This window comes from Leptopilina boulardi, unplaced genomic scaffold (genome assembly GCF_019393585.1).
Source record: "Leptopilina boulardi isolate dan_hultmark-lab unplaced genomic scaffold, ZJU_Lbou_2.1 LbouV2_362, whole genome shotgun sequence".
NCBI lineage: Eukaryota > Metazoa > Arthropoda > Insecta > Hymenoptera > Figitidae > Leptopilina > Leptopilina boulardi.
Genome location: NW_026137932.1, coordinates 2336700 through 2358258, shown reverse-complemented (window position 1 = coordinate 2358258; position 21559 = coordinate 2336700). Strand labels below are relative to the sequence as shown.

Here is a 21559-nt window from a genome sequence, read left to right as displayed (position 1 = left end):
TTTCTCCAAACCAATGCTCAATGATGGGAAGTGTTCAGAAACATCTTGGATAAAAGTGTTGACCTTTGTACTTGTATTCAAAAATAATTGCTCATCAATGATAAACATTACCTGATAAAGTTGAGATTCTTCTTTTAGATACTTTATTAATCCATGAGTGTAATGAGTGTAAGCTGCCTCTCCTAGTATCACTGTCCGTGTAATTATAGACCAAAAACAGCAGTTTAAAAGAAGCTTCATTTTTTATTTAAATAACTATTTCTGTACACTGTATTATAAATTTTAACTCTCTAGTGATGCTATAAAAGTCCCACCTTTTTGGAATTGAAGCAGAGGAAGTTAATGCTTTAGGAGTTAATTTTATGCCTAGGGAGTTAGTTTTTAGGAGTTAATTTAATTATTAACTCCCTTCTTGAGTTGATTTTTAGCTCTAAAATTCAACTCCCAACTTTAGGTGCCGTTAATTTCCTAATTTTTTTACATTGTAGTGTACGAAAACATCCTTCACTTTTAGAAACGTTTGACTTTGAAGAAGATTGAAAAAGTTGTGTGTTGACTAATAGTTGCCAAGGAGCTTTTAAGCTGTATATATATTGTCAGTGATTTGATGAAAACAAGAGATAGTAACAGTCTGTTTCGTGCACATGTAATTTTGTCACGTCGTAAATACTTAGCAAAGCATTCATTATCAACCGAATGTATTTTTTATGTTGGCTTCAAAGGTAATTGTTTTTAGTTAATCATTTAAAAAGTATTGTAATTAATTAAAATAACAGCTATTAATGCAGACAGAGAGAAGAAGTGCCTGAATTTTTTCGGTTATAATATTACGAAACATAAATTAATTTTCCACATTAGGAATTTTGATGTAATGAAAATTTGAAAAGAGAAAAATAATGCCCTACAAATAAGACATGATTAGCTGATATGGTAAAAGAAAAACAGTTCATAGTTTTAAACCAAGTTTTTACGACGTTAGAAAATGACATGTACAAGAAACATAGATATTTTTACTATCTTTTTTCTAGATCAAATCGATGATAACATATACAGCTTAAAAATTCCTTAGCAACAAATAGCCAACACATAACATACACACTTTTAATATCTTTCTTTGCATCAAGTCGCTGATAATATACAGCTTTGAAGCTCCTTGGCAATTATTAGCAAAACATAACTTTTTCAACCTTCAACAAAGTAAAAAGTTTCTACAAGTGATTGATGCTTGCGTATACGTTAAAGAAATAGTTGTTTAAATAAAAAATGAAGCTTCTTTTAAACTGCTGTTTTTGGTCAATAATTACACGGACAGTGATACTAGGAGAGGCAGCTTACACTCATGGATTAATAAAGTATCTAAAAGAAGAATCTCAACTTTATCAGGTAATGTTTATCATTGATGAGCAATTATTTTTGAATACAAGTACAAAAGTCAACACTTTTATTCAAGATGTTTCTGAACACTTTCCATAATTAAGCATTGGTTTGGAGAAAGTAAAATTTGATCTAAAAAAGCACTTTCCACATCATTTACAACGACCAAGAAGAACGATATTGTTTGTATTTTTTCTCAATGAGAAGCGGGATGATTTAGCACTTCAGTTAAATACTGCAATACAAGAACTTGAAGCTTTGTCACAGGGTTATTCGCATCCAAAGTGTTTGTTTAACTTTTTTCATCGAACAGAATATACTTCGTACAATGAGCTCTTGGAAAACTTATGGCTTTATGATTTTCTCGACGCTACAGTTCTTGAACACTTGCAAGAAAAAGAAACGGATGATTTGCCAATTATGCATAAGATTAATCTTTTTGCAAAAACCTACAGCGTTGAAAAAGTAAAACCAGAGACAAAATGGTTTCCAAATAAACTATTAAACCTGAATAGGCATCCAATTAAATTTGTCGTCAGTGACAATGTAAAGAGATATCCCTCAAGTTTAAGAAAGGAATACAACAAATTTATAAGTTTGTTTGTAAATTCAATGCATTTGTCAATTAAAATTGTTCTGTACAACACAGAGAAAGAATCATCTATAACAAAACTCAACAAAGAGGGAGCAGACATGGTTTTAGATACTGTGGTAGTTAAAGGTGATCCACGAATGATTATTTGGTCGTTTAGTACCACAAAAGCAGTGATACCTGATATAAGAAAAGAAAGCGGAATTTTCGTTATTTCTCAAGAATTCTTTTACATGATTACTGCAACAGTGGTTCTAATTGCATTTGTGCGAATTACTGCTTTGTTGATGAAATTTGACTCGAGTACTTGACAAACATTCAACATCAGTCAAATAATAATGGGAATGTCAGTTTGCAGAGAACCTAGGCATTCAGCAGAAAGAATGATTTTTGGTATCTTTATGTTGAATTGCATTGTCTATTCAGGTTATTTCTTCTCCGTGATTTTGGACATTAATTATTGGGTAGAACCACAAATTTTGACTCTCGAAGAACTTGCAAATTCATCATTAACACCAATTATAACTTCTGACAGAAAATTCTTCTTGAGAACAAATCCCAATCCTTATATACAAAAGTTGGAAAGTAAATCTATAAAGTTTCCTGTATTCAATTTTAATTGCATGTTTTATTTAGTTAAACACCAAAATGTATCGTGTATTATGGAGAATGTTGAATATCATGTAAGTCGTATTATTGCAAAACAAAATGGATTGAATGTCAAAATTCTTCAGGAGCCTTTGATTATTTTACCGCGCACCTGGCTTGTAAGTATCGGTTCTCCATTTATTGATCGTTTTAATGAAATAATTCTAAGAGCATTAAATTATGGCTTACTAAAAAAGTTTCTCGAAGTTGATATAAGAAGAATTGATAAAATTGTAAAACCTGAAGCAATGGAAAAGGAAAAATTACTTTATATCCTTTGTTACATGTTGATTATTGGATATAGTTTTGCGATGATTGCTTTTATTGGAGAAATGATGAGTGTTATCAGATGGAGAAAAGTCAAATTCTTTTGTACAAGGTGCATTAATTTGGTTAGAGAAAAAATTCTTTGAATATGACAATGTTTTGGAAACTGTATCTGTATACGTTAAAACGGTAGGACGTGTTGTTTACATTGTCGAGAAGTTGATTATCATTTCGACGATAAATAAATGCTAAAATTCTCAGAATGCGGTTTATTGAATAAATTTTCTTTTTAAAGATTGCAACAAAATTAAGAAAAAAATATCATGAACTGAAGAAATCGGGAAAAATAGCTTCTAATTCTTTTTTACTTGATGGCAATTGTATATGTCTACACTTTCAGGATATTCGAACAAATTATCATCAGTTGGGGTAAAAGCAATATCTACTGTGAAGATTGCTTCAATATATTGTATAATTGAAAAATTTTAGTTTAACAGATGTTTTTTGTTGAATTAAAATACTATTTTTTTTATTTATGTACAAATGGGGGAAAGTGGTCAGCAGTGGATCAGTATGTTTAAAATTGACAACTATTCATTGTACAGATTCATGAAAGTGCTCAAAAATTTTTTAATTTAAATATAACTACAATTTAAAAAGAAAATTTCGTTTAAATCAAATATTCCGTTTTTTGTATTAACAAAATTTCTTTGATTCAAACAAGCTTTATTTAAATCTAATAAGTATTTCTTTGATTTAATTATGAGTTTGACTTATATTAAAAGAATGTTTCAAATGAAGAAAGAATTTGATTTCTGAGTATACGGTTTGAAGAAATAAAAATTGTTGTCCACTCCCTTCTAAATTGCAAAATATTTGCATACATCTTTAAAACTCATCGATTTTTTCTATTAAGGGGAGGGACCGCTGAAATTTTAACACATCAAAATTAAAGCTGTTTAAGGGTGGTCAATTTTTTTTCTGGCAATATTAATTATTTAAATGTATAATATATCATGAAAAATTGAAAAACTATAAATTTGTTAATAATTTTTAAAATCAAATTCAAAATTCTCGAAAATTTAAAATTTAAACTTCTCTCACAATTTTAATTATTTTTGACTGCCGATTTTTTTATACGCTTGTTTCATGATTCTAAACAATCAAGCGTATGGATTTTGAAAAATTTCAATTTTTTCAAAATATGAAAATTTTGAAAAATAAAAATATTTGTAAAATTGTTAAAAATTACCTTTTGTTGTTTTTCTCAGTAGAATAAGATTTTTGGTTGAAAAAAAAATGTTGAAAAAAATTATTACCCCTAAACAAGATCAATTTTGATTGCTTTCAATTTTAGTGGTAATTTTGAAAAAATTCAACTACTTCCACAATTTTCATTATTTTTTATTGGCGAATTTTTTTTACGCTTTTTTCACGATTTTAAACAATCAATCGTATGGAATTTAAAGAAATTTAATTTTTCCAAAAAATAAATTTTCTAAAATGGCTAAAAAAATTTTTTTTTTGAAATTTTAATAATTTATAATAATTTTGGATCCTAAATTATGCCAGAAAAAAAATTGACACTCTTTAACAATAATAACTTCAGTAGGCTGAAATTTCACCGGTCCCTCCCCTTAAAAGATATTCGAGGGGCTGTTCACTGAAAATCCAATTGAACAATATTGGAGAATTCATTAAAGATTTTTAGGACTCGTACGTATTCGGCTTCGGATTCGAATGGAATCGCACGGACTCGTTGATATTCACAGTATTTTCACAAATTCCTTCTTTGCGCTGCTTCGTGTTGCAGACTAGATAATAATAATAATAATAATAATAATAATAATAATAATAATAATAATAATAATCGGCTGCCGCCGAATTCGCTCGTATTTCTCCGTAACCATTCGTGACTCGCAACAATTCTTACTGCATGACTTAGGATTTTACTGTAATCGACGAGATTTGTTGGATTCGCATAGTATTCGACAAATTCGAACGTCCTTTTCAGTAATCGCCGGTAATCTCCACTTAAAATACAATTTATTCAGAATCAAGAAATTTATATTTTCTTATGTTAATTGATGAATATTCGGAAGATACCTAGTATATTCTCTACATTACAAATCGGGTATTTGAGAGTGAACAGCCCCTCGAAGATATTTTACATTTTAATATTACAAAAGTTACTAAAATTCAAAACAAAAAAAAATTAATTAAATAAAATTGAAAATTTTACAAAATATGATTTTTTTTTCGACAAAATTCTGTTGAATTTGTTTAATGTTTTTTAAAAAACATGAACCTATTTAAATATTCTAACAAGTTTATAAACTCAATGAATGTTGGATCGATAGTCTTATTTATGAATATATTTTACGACCTAGCCAGTGACAACAACGTTATTCGAGTTTTCATAATAAAAAATGTTACAAGGTTAGAATATTTTTTTTTTTAATTTTAACTTTTTAGAAAATTTCGAGAATTTAATTTTTTTTACACTTTAAGCTGAATTAAAAATATATTTGTCAATAAACAAATTGCACAATTATGTCAAATTAAGCCATCATAAAGTTGTTATTACACGAATAATATTTGCGTGTTTTTTTCACGATTCCATTTCCAAATTGATTTGAAGGTTTACTTGTAAAAAATTGCATTAAACATTTTTTCAGTTTCATTGAAACATTTTATTATTATTATTATTATTATTATTATTATTATTATTTATTTATTTATTAAATGCAAATCTGGTCAGTTTTAAAAATTTTATTCCTATACAAAAAGGGGAAATTTTTTTTTTTCAAATCAAACAATCAGATTATAATTTTTATATGAAGTTTTATGTTATAACATTAAATTTCCATTAAATACAAAAATAGTCATTTCTCAATGTAAGTACCTCATATATTAAATGACTTACGAGTTATATAGAAATAGATTAAACCCTTTTAAGTTATATCCAATTATTGTAATTAGTGAGAGTATTGGTATATAGAGGATTTTTTTTTTAATGAAAATCTTATTATATATACTAGTTTTTTTTTTTTTTTTTTTTTTAATAGATAACTTTTGCAGTCTTGTTATGTGTCACTGTATGGGATCAGTTGAGAGGGATAATAATCATTCGACTTGCGGAGTTTATATATACTTGAAGACTGCGATGAAACACTAATTGACAGAAAAGAGAGAGAGAGGGAGAGAGCTGCAGGCGTCGTCGTGCGCCGTTTCAACAAGTTGTAGGTATAATCCAATCGCTAAACGAGTATTTAAGCAACTATCAATCAATCGATGCGAAACATTCGAAAGCTTTCGTGTTGCATGCATAAATACAATATAAAGGAAAAAGCATTTTGACGTTCAATTCTTCCTCTTTTGCATTCATTTACATTTTATATATATATATATATATATATATATATATATATATATATATTCGAATCTTTCTCGATAACAATCAAAATGTTTATGTAAATAATATTCTGTCATTTTTTTTTTAAATATATAACCGTAACGAATTTAGATAAGCATTTATAACTTTATAATAGAATAAATGTTAATTTATTTCAAAATCTTCAATATTAATCATTTTAGATTCATTTATATTTAATAAATGTTTCAAAATTTTACATATATTGAACGTTTCAAACTTCCAAATAAAATGATCCTTTTGGAAGCATTTAAGAATCTTCGAAATATATTTTATATTTCAAAATATATTGACTATTTTCTAAAGTGTTCTAAGCTATGACGATTTGACAATAACCATTTTTCTTCAAGTTTAAAAATATAAAAAGAATATTGAATATCCATTTTAAAAAAAGGGGTTTTTAAAAATGAAGCAATTCATTTTTTTCAATTTTTTTTTATTCTTGATTCCTTATATAACTTCATTAAAAATGCATCAATTTTTTTTTTAATTGTATGTTTTATGTGAAATTTTCGAAAATTTAGTGCAAAATAGAAAAATAATTTACTATATTTTTTGCAATTGAATCGTGAATTTCGAAAAGGGCTCAACTTTGAAATTTGAAAATTTTTTCATAACTTACCCTATAAACGAAGAAAAGGACAAATTTTAGGTTTTTTTTTGGTATTTACCATGAAAATAATGTTCTTTTCTAATTTTTTTCTAATTACATATTATACAATAAATAAAACACTTGAAAATAATTTTAAAAAATCTCTCACCCATGGGGAATTGAACCCAGGACCCTTGAAACGAAAATTGAGTAATTTGTCCACACAGCCACGTTAACTTACAAATCTTTTATTTAACTAAATATTTAAAACTGTCCTTCTTTCTGCTTTTATCATAATAAAATATCAAAATTAATTTTAAATTTTTACACCTAATAGTAGTTTATAAAAAATATATTTAAAATATCCCGTAAAAAGTCTAAATTAAAATTTAATTAAATTATTTATTAAATCATCCCTAAACTAATTTGAAGTCAATAAAAATTTCCTTTAATTGATTATATATTGAAAAACAGTGAACAGTTTTACATTTTTTTTTAAACAAGAAAAACTGGAGAGGCCCTAAATAGGGCAAAGTGGGGCAATTTCTGTACGAAACTGAAAAACTAAGTATATACTTCGAAAAAAAAACCCTTTTTTTCAGTGTGAAAATTATTTGTATAAAAAAATGACAATTGTATTTATGGGATATTATTTTTTATATTCCAAGAGCAAGAATGATGGGAGTAAACGCGGATGCGAGTATAAGGTGAATAATGGAGTCTGATACTGGTTGGTTGAACATGAAGGAGAATTACGCATGGTAATAAGGTAATGCCATAAATCGTAATAGACGAGATTCGTTCTCTATAGACTCGTATAATACACGTTATATATATATATGATACATCGAAGATGTTGCTCTCGAGCGAGATACGACCTTGCATGGTCGTAGTGGCTGCACACAAGAAAAACAAGAAAAAAAAAATAAATAAAGAGAAAAAGCAATATATATATATAAGTATGAGAGAAATCATGTAGGTGTTAACATGTACTCTCGTTCATTCCCGTTCGATGCTCGATCCACTACCAACACGCAGACTATGCGGATAGGTCATGGAATATCCCTCCACATATTCTTGATATAGTCAAGAGAGTAATTCTTGCCAGTAACAGTTAATTCCCATATACAGGATAAACCCTTTATTAATCGTTTTTTATCCCTTTTTTCATGTTTTTTGTTTTTCTCCTACTTTTTTTTTCTCTTTCCCAAGTGCGAAAACCAACATGGGCCAATATTGGCCCAGCATTGTCAAATCGGGCACCAAGTCTTGGCAGACAATATTGGGCCAACTCTTGTGGTGTTAACTGCGGTTGGACGTCGGCAGCCAAGTATCAGACGCCATTACTGGGCCAATCTTGGCTGCCATTAGTGGCCCAGTATTGTCAAAGTTTAAAAAAGTTTAAAAAATTATAATAATTAACTAATTACTTCATTATACATTTATAATTCAAGTCCTGACAGAAAGGACAATTGTTTAAACATTTGAAAATTTGTAACGCTCGCGGGAATCGAACTCGCAACCTAACGCACCGAAGTCTAACACGCTAACCACTACACTATACGCGGATATGGGAATCTCAACACAAAAATGTTTTGATAAGCTGCATTTGAGGAACATTTCGGCCGTTAATGCGCCATTACTGGGCCAAGATTCGTTACAACTTTGGAAAAAATGACTTGTCAAAATAAATTCAACATTTCAGCCGTCAATGAGCCAATAATGACCCAGTAATGGGACAGAGTTCGTCTCAATTATGAAAAAGTAGAATTACCAAGTATTGGTGCCAATATTGGCCCAGTAGTGTGACGGAGTTTGGCCCAATTATGGAAAATTGGAGTAACTTAGACGCAGTGCCAATATTGACCCAGTAATGGGACAGAGAAGGCCCAATAATGGCAACTTAGAATAACTGAGAATTTTGTAAATATTGTCCTAATAATGGGACGGAGTTCGTCCTAATTATGGCAAATTGGAGTAAAAGAGATGCAGTGCCAATATTGGCCCAGTAATGGGACAGAGAAGGCCCAATAATGGCAAATTAGAATAATCGAGAAATGGTGCCAATATTGACCCAATAATGGGACTGAGTTCGATCTAATTATGGCAAATTGGAGTAACTTAGATGCAGTGCCAATATTGGCCCAGTAATGGGACGGAGAAGGCCCAATAATGGCAAATTAGAATAACTGAGAATTCTGTAAATATTGTCCTAATAATGGGACGCGGTTCGTCCCAATTATGGCAAATTGGAGTAACTGAGACGCATTGCCAATATTGGCCCAGGAATGGGACAAAGAAGGCCCAATAATGGCAAATTAGAATAACTGAGAATTTTGTAAATATTGTCCTAATAATGGGAAGGAGTTCGACCCAATTATGGCAAATTGAAGTAACTGAGACGCATTGCCAATATTGGCCCAGTAATGGGACAGAGAAGGCCTAACAATGGCAAATTAGAATAATCGAGAAACGGTGCCAATATTGTCCCAATAATCGGACGGAATTCGACCCAATTATGGCAAATTGGAGTAACTGAAAATTTTGTAAATATTGTCCTAATAATGGGATGCGGTTCGTCCCAATTATGGCAAATTGAAGTAACTGAGACGCATTGCCAATATTGGCCCAGTATTGGGACAGAGAAGGCCCAATAATGGCAAATTAGAATAACTGAGAAACGGTGCCAATATTGCCCCAATAATCGGACGGAGTTCGACCCAATTATGGCAAATTGGAGTAACTGATACGCATTGCCAATATTGGCCCAGTAATGGGACAGAGTTCGGCCCAATAATGGCAAATTTGAGTAACCGAGAATTGGTGCCAATATTGTCCCAATAATGGAACGAATTGATCGCCAGTACTGGTCCAGTAACGTTTGCCATATTTGGGCAGACATTACTGGGCCAATGTTGGGCCGTATTGTCAGTCTTGGCATTTCGCACATGGGTTATTGTTTACACGCATTTCTAATTTTAGTTTGTGGAAAATTTAATTTTCATATTTATTTAACAGAAAAAAATTGTTTTATTTTAAGTTTAAAAGGCAAATTTTTTTTTAAGTTTAAAAAAAACCTTTTAGGGATTTGATCAGAATTCCTGGCCAAAACCCCAAAATGAGGCATTGACGAGTTTCTAAAATAGGGCTGTTAAAAAGTGCAAACGTTTTTTTTGGGGATTTGACAAAAAATTCCTATAGCTGAAAACTTAATTAGGATATTAACTATAGTTTTCAAATAGGACTCTGATCAGTGCCTTGATAGTTTTTCTAGTTCAAAGAAAATTTAACAAAAACTAAGGAACTTAAAAAAACATTTTATAATATTGTTTTTAATAATTTTTATACTTTAAGGATTTGACTATATAATTCCCCGCTGAAACAGCACTAGTTTTTAAACAGGGCCCTAATGAGGGCCTCGTCAGTATTCCTAGTTTGAAAAAAATGTTTTTTGTATATTTAAATAAAATTTAAAAATCGAGTTCTCTATCGATATATAAAAATAAGTGATTGTCCAATATCAAGATGGGGAAAAATTAGAAATGACGCGAAGTCGATTACATGATTTTCAGAGCAGTTACGCAATAAGAAAGCAGCTATTCTTTCCTAATTGAAGAGTTACAAAACGATCAGATTCTCGAGTCGATGGCTAAAAGTTGCTGTTAATGGCGCTAAGAGGGTCTCGTGAGTCACATTCTTAAGTGAGTTGTGGGTTGAGCGCGCGGAAAAAGGAGCGGAATCCCCCGATAGAGTGTGTATCTCCTATATATATATATATATATATAGAACGCAAACTTATTATTATTGTATAAAAAAACAAAAATGAAAAAAAAAATTTCACCCAAGGTTTTGCGAAAATATAATGTAAAATAAGCGATAGTAAAGAACGTTGTGACATTATTGGTTTTTAAAAATATATATATTTTTTTAAAGTGTGTGTTTTGTCTTTGTATATATATATATATACAAGATTCGATTGCAACGATCGAGTGCACCTGCCCTTCTTCATTTGTTACCCGTGGAGTCGCCCGGCTGCGCCAGATCGATCTCTGTCCCCTTAAATCAACAAGCTATAAACTTTCATTACACCTCGGGCGAATGGCGCGCAAAGAAATTCTTGATGAGGTAACGATCGCAACAGATAATTAGATGATCAAGCTGTTTTAATGGCTCATGTTTGATGAATTAAAAAATTTCCCTCTCCCCAATTTTTTTTTTTTTACAAGATTGATCGTATTTATAATGCTTTAGATAATATCTTCAATTTATCATTCTTCATTGTTTTCGTTAGTGTAATTATTCTTTGCACCAAAATGTATTTTACAACATAATGTTTCGTTAATGGTATCTGATTATAATTTTTAATATTGCAATTTTTTTTTTTAGTTTTAAAAATCGTTAGTGGGGTTTGGATGGAGGCAAACTAGGCAGAGACTGTGAAGAAACTAGGGACAAACTAGGCGGAAAATTAGGTTATATTAGATCTAATAAATTCGTACATAATTAATAACTAACCGGGTTGTCTAGATTTAGGAAAACTAGGCAGAAACTAGGGGGAAAATTAGGTTATATTAAATCTAATAAATCGGTAACTAATAACTAACCGGGTTGTCTTAATTTAAGAAAACTAGGCAAAAACTAGAGACAAACTAGGCGGTAAAGTAGGTGATATTGAATCTAATAAATCAGTAACTGATAACTAACAAGGTGTTCTACATTTAGAGAAACTAGACCATAAACTATGCAGAAACTGAGGACAAACTAGGCAGTAAAATAGATAATATTGGGTCTGATAAATCGGTAACTGATAACTTACTGGGTGGTCTAAATTAAGGAAAACTACTAAAATCTAAATATTTAAAAACTGGGCCAACTTTGTTCTAATCGCTAACTAGGTTCTAACTAGGTGCTAGCTTGGCTCTAATTATTACATACCAAAAAGATAACAGTCATAATTGAAAGTTAAATTTTTTCTAATTTTGTTGTCTGCTAAAAAACTATGAACTTAACTTTTTTCCAACTATGAGCAAACTAGATGGTAACTAGGCGCTAGCTTGGTACTAGTTAGGTGCAAGAATGGTTTTGAATATTTTCTAAAAAAAACTCAAAAAAGAAGTGTAAGTACAATTTTCTGAATTTTGCCAAAGGGGTGGAAATTTGCTGCTAAAATTGGTTCTAACTATGCACTAGTCTGGTAGAAAGTATTTTCTAACATGGCCCACACAAGGCTCTGAATAGGAATCGAAATTTTTCAATGTTGGCTGATTTATAGAAAACTATGGATTAAACTTTATTATATAAATAAGCGTCAACTAGGTCCTAACTGGGCGCTAACTTGGTTTTAACTAGGCTCATAGAGGTTAAACGTGGCTCTATCTAGGCTCTAGCCTGGCACTATTTATTCTTTCTCAAAAACACACATTTTGCCAATTTATCCATTATTAATTTAAAGTTATTAATGTCAAAAAATTAACACATCATATTCACAATTACCACTCGATTACTTCAACTAGGCACAATCCTGGCTCAATCTAGTTTCAGCTAAAAATAGTTGAAAAATTGATAATTTTTATTCTTATTTCAAAAAAAATTATTCCAATAATGCAAAAAAATAACTCTTCATGGCTTAAAATTGCTTAAACTATCTTACACCGCAGGAACGTGATAATAAAAAGTGCAATATCGTTATATCGTCTTGAGATCTTGACCATCTATTCTTATCCGCGCGCACTCTTGTACAGATCGGTGAATTGTTCAAGTATCGGGATGGAACAAAGCGAGTTGTTTTTTTCACCATCAGTAATGATCGTGTGGGGTTGTGGGGGGGGGGGGTGGAGGAACGTGAAACGTTTCTCATTAAAGTTCGCAGTTGCATCGTCAGTTCTGCTACACTCACGTCGTCGATGCGAAAACATGAATCGCGAGTTATATATATATATATATATATATATAGAAGCTACAAAGAAATCCCAAGTTGTTGTCGTTGTTGTTGTCGTAAAACGCGATCTCTCAGCTCGAGACCAAGTTTGGGATCGACAAATGAGACAAAGACTCTCGATCCCAAAACCAGCAGAATGGGATCGACTTGTGCGACGTAAAACAACTAATTTCCGGTCTCTCGAGTACCTTCATCTTCCATTACGTGTACCTCCTCTACCTTTCTCTGACTTTTTTTTTACCCCCCCTCCCAAAGAGTCAACGTCAACTGAGGATTCTTTCTTGCTCTTCAAAAAAAAAAAAAAATTTTTTTAATCATTCGTTCCATATAATATCTAGATAGACATAATTCATATAAATTTCTTGTTTCTATCTTGAAAATAAATTGACACATAAATTTTATCTTTCAGCTACTCAATGTTCATATTTGAAAAAAATTTCATACTTTTATGATGCATATTTAGACCAGGGTAAATTGTCACACATTGGGGGGGGGTAAAGTGTCATTGACATGGGGTCAATTTGTATATGATCGGGGTAAATTGTCACACATTGGGGGGGTAAAGTGTCATTGACATGGGGTCAATTTGTATATGATCGGGGTAAATTGTCACAAAGGTGTAATTTATAAGATAAATAAAATAAGTTTTTTATAGGCCAGGGATTAATTTTTTTGCATTAGGGGTAAGTTGTCACAGACGTAGAATAACGGCACATTCAAGGTAGATTCTTATAAATCTAAACAAAATTAGTAAATTAATAGTATGATAAAATTGTTACGCACAATTGAGTGTAAATCTGGGGGTATTTTGTCACATTTTGGTTTTAAGAGCATTTAAAATTAAAACACACATTTATTGGTAAAAATTAGTTTAGTAAAATAATTTGTGATATATGGAGAGTAACAGCTTCTGTTGCAAGTTTGACGTTCGTGACTAAAATTATTATCTTTTTGTGAGTGCGCATATAATAATAATACTGAAGCGCTGCGATAAATGATACACCTGTATTAGATGAAACTGAACTGATTACTGCACGATACATATTGTATATATATATAGCATTCTAGAATGTCAGACTGATAGCTTGACGGTTGAACTCAAAACTGTTTTATTTGATAGCACTATAAAAACGAAGAAGCATGATGAATTTTGTGAAGCTTCTTTTATACTTACCATTGCAACCGTTAACATACGTATCAACCTCACACGTAAATGTCAGAATGTAGTCTGTAACCTCATTATTATTATTATTATTATTTTTTTGGTTTATTAAATATACTTCCTTCTCAGCATTCATTTTCATAAAGTTGAATTAAGATAAAAAAATTTATAATCATTTTTCATTTAGTTCTCTTACATTTAATTTATTTAATTAATAAATTTTGAATACTACTAATTAAGACAAATTATCTTTGTAAATAGAACACCTCAACCCCAACCAGAGACAACTTACCCCACACATGTGACAACTCACCCCTAACGTACGACAATTTACCCCATATATGTGGTAACTAGCCCATGCCAACTTACCCCTCACACGCATGACAACTTACCCCGCACTGGTGACAACTTACCCCAAGTGTATGACAAACATGCCGCAATCGAATAATTTAAATTCAAACAACAAAATGTTTATTTATTTAAATTTTCGAGTTGCAAAAATTTGTTTGAATTATTGAATAATGAATATGTTATATGAAATAAATGCGTCCCTGTGAGTTGATTTTCCGGGTATCTTCTGTCTGATGCATCTTCTCGCTTCGTTTAGTTTTGCTTCTTCTCGCGGTTATATGATCCCAAAAGCATTTAAGCTGACATGACGTTCTTCTTCTTCTTCTTCTTGTTTTTCTTCTTTTTCATCTTCCTTTACATTGTATGTATTATATATGTATATACAATTTAAGCGGTACAGCGAGATATGGTAGACAGGCAAAAGTGGTGGTTATTCAAGAGTCTCTCTCTCTCTCGGCATCATTCGTTTGGGGCATGGCCGATTTATAAAGTGAGACGGTAGCTGCCAATTATCGTTAATTGAGATCCGAAAAGTTTTAAAGTCCATCCATTGCATTGCGCGGGGTTAAAATGCGTGCGGCATGGCAGATGTTGGGCGCGCGGGGGAAACTTGTGCATAGCGCGCCAACGACGACGCCATCCTTGTCGTTGTCGCCGGAAAAGAAATTGTTCCGCTGGAATTTCAATAAGGGATCTTTGTGTCGGATCGTTTCTCTCTCTCTCTCTTCTCGCGATTGAGATAACTGCCCCGCGGAATTCGCTTATATATATATATATAGCATTGAAATAAGATGGACGCACGGAGTCGTTGTCGTCTTTTAATTGATCGAACCGCTGTGCGTTGCGATCCCAAGATCCAAAGGACAACGACTATCCGTTTCATCTATGCTACTTAGGACACGTTCAAATCTTAGATAAAACACGTGAGATTTATATTTCCGTTTGCCTAAGGATTCCTTTAGTTATTTCTCTTTCCACTTTCTTTTATTATCTCTCTATACAGACATCCCCCACCCTATTTCTTCCAAATAAATAATTACAGAATTAGGACAAGATAATCTTCTTTTTATTTTGTTTCAACGAATTTCGAATCATTTATCGAAAGTTCAAAAATCTAAAACCGAAATTGAGTCCAATAAATAATAAAAAAAAATATGCAGAAAATCCTAATCTTAAATGAGTTCGGAGTTAAAATTTTTGTATGTACAAAATCCGCAGTTTGCGTAAAAATCTTCAATTAGTTGACGGTCAAAAATCTTATTGTTCATTAAGTTAATATAGTTTGCATGTCAATCTGAAATCGTATACCGAAACAATTCGGATTTATTAGAATAAAAAAATTTTGATTCAAAAACAATTGGAAATCATTCAGAATTTGTATGCGTAGAAACCCGTTATAGTTTGTATTGGAAAAATCCCTTATTTCAGATAATTTATAATCAGGAAATTAAATAAAATACACAGTTAATTATACACATGTGACACAATATTTATTAGTATAAACATTAATGAAAAATATTAGTTATTACAGATTTTTGGAATTTTATTTTTGTACCGAAAATGTATTTTAACATGTATTCGCATCTGTAGTCAGGCGGAGACTGACTTCCCCTTGACCCTTTATTTATTACTCTTCATACCTAAGACATACCTAAGTTCTGTACCCAAAAATGTTTGTATTAAGATCTTTACAATATTTCTGCTAATATCTTTTTAGCTAACATCGTTGCACTTCCAACAGTTTGCAATATTCTAGACAAAATTTTAGACTACACTGTAAAAAGAAGTATCATACCAAAACATCATTAATTACGATACTTCTTTTTGTATAGTGTAATCCAGAATAGTTGGTCCGAAAAACAGTTTGGTTTATAGTCGTTAGACTTTTTGTCATTCAAAATTGGTCAAGTTTGTATTTAGTAAATTCGAAATCATATATCGATCTAATTCAACGTTAGTTTAATCATATAATATACACAACCATAGTGAAAATAGTTCGGTTAAATCCGAAATTATTTCAGTACAGAAATCTGGATACTTGCATTCGGTCGAACTAACTAATTCTAATTAGATCCCGATTCACTATAGTCAAACAAATCCAACTAATTACAGCCTTAACCATATATAGACTAATTCCAAATGACAAAAACCAGATTTGGAAAAATTTTAAAATTGATAACTTTGTTTCTTAAAATTACTCTACCTTAATTCCAATAATAGCAAAAATATAAATGGTAAATGGGAATTTAAGAATTATAGAATTTGCGAATGTATTTGCGAAGGTGATTTCGAGACCATGCGCGAGAGGGAAACAATGTTCACGCAGTAGGTGTATCGAGTCCGCTCCTGGATTGTATGTGTGTGTTGGTGTGTGTGTGGAGCGAACAACTATAACCAAGAGGGAACGGTGCAGCAATCTAACCGCGCGTTGATTAGAGTCGTATGTAGAATCGAGAACCGGATTCCAAGAACCTGTTTCCATGTTCACGTAAGATCCCCGGAGTAATCGACTGACGGATCGGCGACCGTTCGAGTCAGCGACCCTATAGAGCGCGGCCGCTGCTGCTGCTGAGAGGCGGCGCTCGCTTCCATTACTCCTCGCATGTATATATACATATACACTATAAGCACAATACAAAGTCTCTCTCTCTCTCTCTCTCTCTCTCTTTCGAGCATCCACACACAATCCAAGAAAACAACAAGTCAAACGAACACGCGAACATTGATCCGGCCAAGTTTATATGGCGATGGACCAGATTCGAGTCGAGATGTTATGACCATAAGTTTTTCCCGACGAACGATATATATATACTCTTTTTTCGTGTCACCAGACAGAAAGTCTCAAATTCTTCAACAAGATTCGTTCGATAAACTTTTATAATTCACATCCCCATGACACTTTTGTGTAATAATTCTGTTTACAATTAAGAGTGTATAACACAAAATTCTCATTGTATTGAAAATTGGATCTACATTGGTCTTACTTTGATCATACATTGGAACCAACTTATTTAGAAAATAAATTAACATACAAATATTTATAGAAAAATGATCATCAGAAATTGCAAATACGCCGCATAGACCAAGAGAGAGAGAGAGAGAGACGAGTATCGGACTTCTTTGCTGTTATCTTCAGTCCGCAATCAAAGCAATATATTCAAGGCACGAAACTATTGTCACACTTTGAATGGACGTTTTCACTTAAAGTCGCACGCTGCCTGGACAAAGAGATCATTACAGGGGTATAAGAAAAGGTTTTGCCTCTGCTGGTACTGTTATACTGTTGGACACTTAAATACCAAGAATTCACACCCTGATTATACCTTTGCGCCTTACGACCTATGCGCAAACAGATGTTGCACTTCGATAAAAACGACACACATATATACACATCGAAATGAATTCACTTCTTCAATTATTTAAACGATTCACTTACAATTTCGATATTATCAACTGATAATATCAACGCCTCATGGCATAGTAAATTGCAATAACTTTTTTGTTTAATAAAATCTAGAAAGAATCGATAAAAATTGCTTTATCGACAGATGGTAAAACAGTTTTTAAATTAACTTCGTTTTTTTGTTAACAAAAAAAGGATTAATAATTTTTTTTGATTGATAAAACTTTTAGTTTGTCAATAGAACCTAGTGTTAGATGATTACTATTTTACCAACAACTAAATATCTACTTTGCCAACTGTGGGATATACAGTTTCCTTCAATTTCAACATCCGGTATACTATACTACGTTTCTTCAGCTATAACAGTAACAATTTTAATATCTTCACAGCCAAATTAAATTTTCTACTTTATCGACTGTAGGTAATAAAGTAACCTGTATTATCAACAATCGATAAAATGTAACCATCATAAAAATAACATTTTCTTTCATGTAACTATTTTTTTCAACAGTATTTAATTTTTTTTTTAGAAAAATAGATATAACATCTATCAATGTCTGTTTACATGAAACATGATTATTAATTCAGGAATGCAGTTTCTATTATTCATGTATAGTGAATTCTCATAAGGCGTATTTAATTCCTTGTTGCGTGTATATTTCAGAAGACTAGAGCTTTTTTTCTTACTTTTCTTCAGCGCTGATTACGTATAATGAAAAGATTTGTTTCTTTCTTTTTTTTGTCTCTGTTTTATTTGTCAACCCTCTTTTTCCCATATTCCTTTGCAATAAGTGTGCGTGAAGTGAACAGTTTTAATTCCATCGTTCATGAAGATTATAGCGGCAGTGATGCGATGTTCGAGTCAAATTTTTTTTTTTTCTTTTTTTTTATCGAATGACGTGTGTGTTACAATAAAACGTCGAGAAGACGCGCAACAACACATATTCATGCAAAGTCTCAGACACATGGACAGGTTCATATATATTTTGCGGAACCCCACGTGTCCGCATGTATGAGATGAATGTCCGCGATACAAGCGTCTCAAATGTCAATTCGAATAATATTGAGGTTAACAAAATCGTAAATCCTCTTATATACTCTATTCTTGAACACACCTTTGTCAGTAATAAGCGCGGGATTTTCAAAAGCTACAAAACTTATCATTATTTGGTTACAAAAAAGAAATACACATATCTGTAGAAAATAATAATAAATAATAATAATAATAAACATAATATTAAACAAGGTGTTCATTTCATGACCATTTAGCTTCCTCATGATGATACACTTATATTCAAGATTAAAAGAAGTATTACAACTAAAATAGCGATCAATTTTATAAATATTGGTAAAATGTAAAATTTATATACATCAATCGTTTTTTTTTTCATGTCAGGAGTACAATTTTGACAAGAATTAATTAAAATTTCTATATAAGAAAAAGTTATTTCAAAAAATCAAAAAAATGATTTAATCTATAGATTTTAGTAAAATATGAATTCCCTCACAGCACCAGATATCCTAGGATATTCCAAAAAGATCCCTTGGATATCCCAGGGATATCCTAAGGATACTTTAAGGATATCAAAAGTAGCGGCGGTTAGGATATCTTAGGGATATCCCAGGGATATCTAAGGATGTCCCAGGGATATCCTAATCATTTCCCCGGATATTATTAGGATATCCTCAGGACGTCCTAAGGATATCCCTGGAATAATTAGGGATGTTCTAAGGACGTCCTAACGATATCCACAGTATGTCTATATTATCTTAAGGGTTAGAATATCCTTGAGTCGTTCTAAAAATGTCCTTAAGGTATCCATAAAACGACCCTAGCATACAAATTAATTAAATAAAAATAGAAAACATATTTTTTGGATGTATTTATAATGTATTTTCAAGATATCAAATAGTCAAAATTTCAATCATAATGATATCCTAGGGAGATCTTAGCGATATTTCTAAAATATTTTAACGATATACCAAGTTTATCCCAAGAATATCCCCACGATATCACTAGGATATCCCTGGAATATCCCAGGGATATCCCTAGAATATCCTCAGGATATCCCAAAAATATCCTACGTAACGGCGGTTTGGATGTTCTGAGGATATCCTGAGGATATCCTAGGATATCCTATGGACGTTTTCAGGATATCCTACATTAGTTTAGGATATCCTGAGGATATCCTCAGGATATCCTTTTGTTGTGAGGGTTTATATAGGTTGATCGATTCGTTTTAATGCAAGAAATAAGTTTTTTTAACAAACAAAATTAAATTTACAATGAAAAAAATTTTTTGAAAAAAAAAATTTCAAATTTTGAAAAAATTGAAAAAAAGTGAATATATTTTGAAATCCTTGTGTCAGATTTTAGGTATTAATGACTGCAATAAGCATACAAAATTTCAGGATAATCCGTTAAAATGTTTCTGGGATAATTTGTACACAATATTTTGTGACATACATACACACACACATCAGGACATTTGCTCAGAACTTCAAATATATTAATTGTAGATAAGAATGAGTACGTTCATAATTTCAAGAACATATTTTATGTATGTAACGCAGGCACCTTAAACGTATAACAAATAAGTATAAAAAAGCAGATATTTTATAGTTTAAAAATTTTTCCAATTTTAAAATAAAAGTTTTTACATGATTCACCAATAAAAAAATAATATAAACGTAACGCATTATCTGCCATTTGAAATAAAAAAAAAAATTCATAATCTTTATTTTTTTTAATCTTTTATGCATTATTTATTATAAGTAAAAAACGTGATTTATATTTTGCGCAGTACTATTTGTAAATAAAAAAAAAAAAAAATTTCAAAAAATTAAATAAATTATTTAATTTAATTTAAATTTAGTATGTTTTAAAGTACTTGAGCCTATTTATTTTTATCAATAAAATAAAAATATTTTCAAGTACTTTTTAAATCAATTTACATTCACCGAAATATACATTCAGGAGAAAAAAAAATTTTTTTCTCTCAAAAATAAAAAAGAAAAATCTTTTTGTTTTTAATAAATTTTCATTTGGTTTAATTAAATCTTGAATTAAATAATTAATATTGTTCTTAATAAAAAATATTTTTTTATTTAATTCAAATATATTTGGTTTGAATAAAAAATCCATGATCAAATTTTTTTTAATTTCTATTATTTATAATTTAGTTTTGGAAAATAAAATTGAATTTAAAAATAATATTTTCTTCTAAAAGGTAATTCAAATTTTTTATTTTACAATGTTCTTTTTTTTCAAAAATAATATTAAGTTTCACCAAAAGTAATAAAAAAAAAATGGGCAAGAAAATTTTTAGATAAGTCAAGTTATTTATTGCAAATAAATTTTTGTATATTTTGTATATTTTTATGCGTTTTGTGATAAGCACCCAAGTAGAAATATCCGTAGCTCGCCGTAATTAAACACCGGCATGGTACTGATCCAATACTGGCTGTCGGTATTGACTTTCAGTACTGGCAGTGTACTGACTAATACACCGAATCAGTACTATGTCGGAGGTAAAAAAATATTAAAACCAGTACTGGCAGTACACTGTCATTCACACCGAATCAGTACTATGTCGGTGATAAAAAACATTAAATGAAAAAGTCTTTAAATTATTCCAATAGGTAGAAAACGATGATTTTTTATTTAAAAAAATGTATATTAATTTCTATCGAATACTTTCCCTCAAAATTTTGGATGTAATTGTAATGTATTATTATATACCTATATAAAATATATTTATGTTTTTTTAGTTATTTTAGTACTCATTGAAATATGTGC

The 21559-nt window shown here is 30.8% G+C and overlaps 1 long non-coding RNA gene across 1 annotated transcript; it reads left to right on the top strand.

Annotated features, from left to right (window-relative positions):
* Window positions 1–4545: 4545 nt before the first annotated feature.
* LOC127286486 (uncharacterized) lies at window positions 4546–20452 on the top strand. The gene is made up of 3 exons (XR_007843748.1): window positions 4546–5320; window positions 5950–6123; window positions 20173–20452. It is a non-coding gene; the product is annotated as an uncharacterized LOC127286486 (long non-coding RNA).
* The last annotated feature ends 1107 nt before the right edge of the window (window positions 20453–21559 follow it).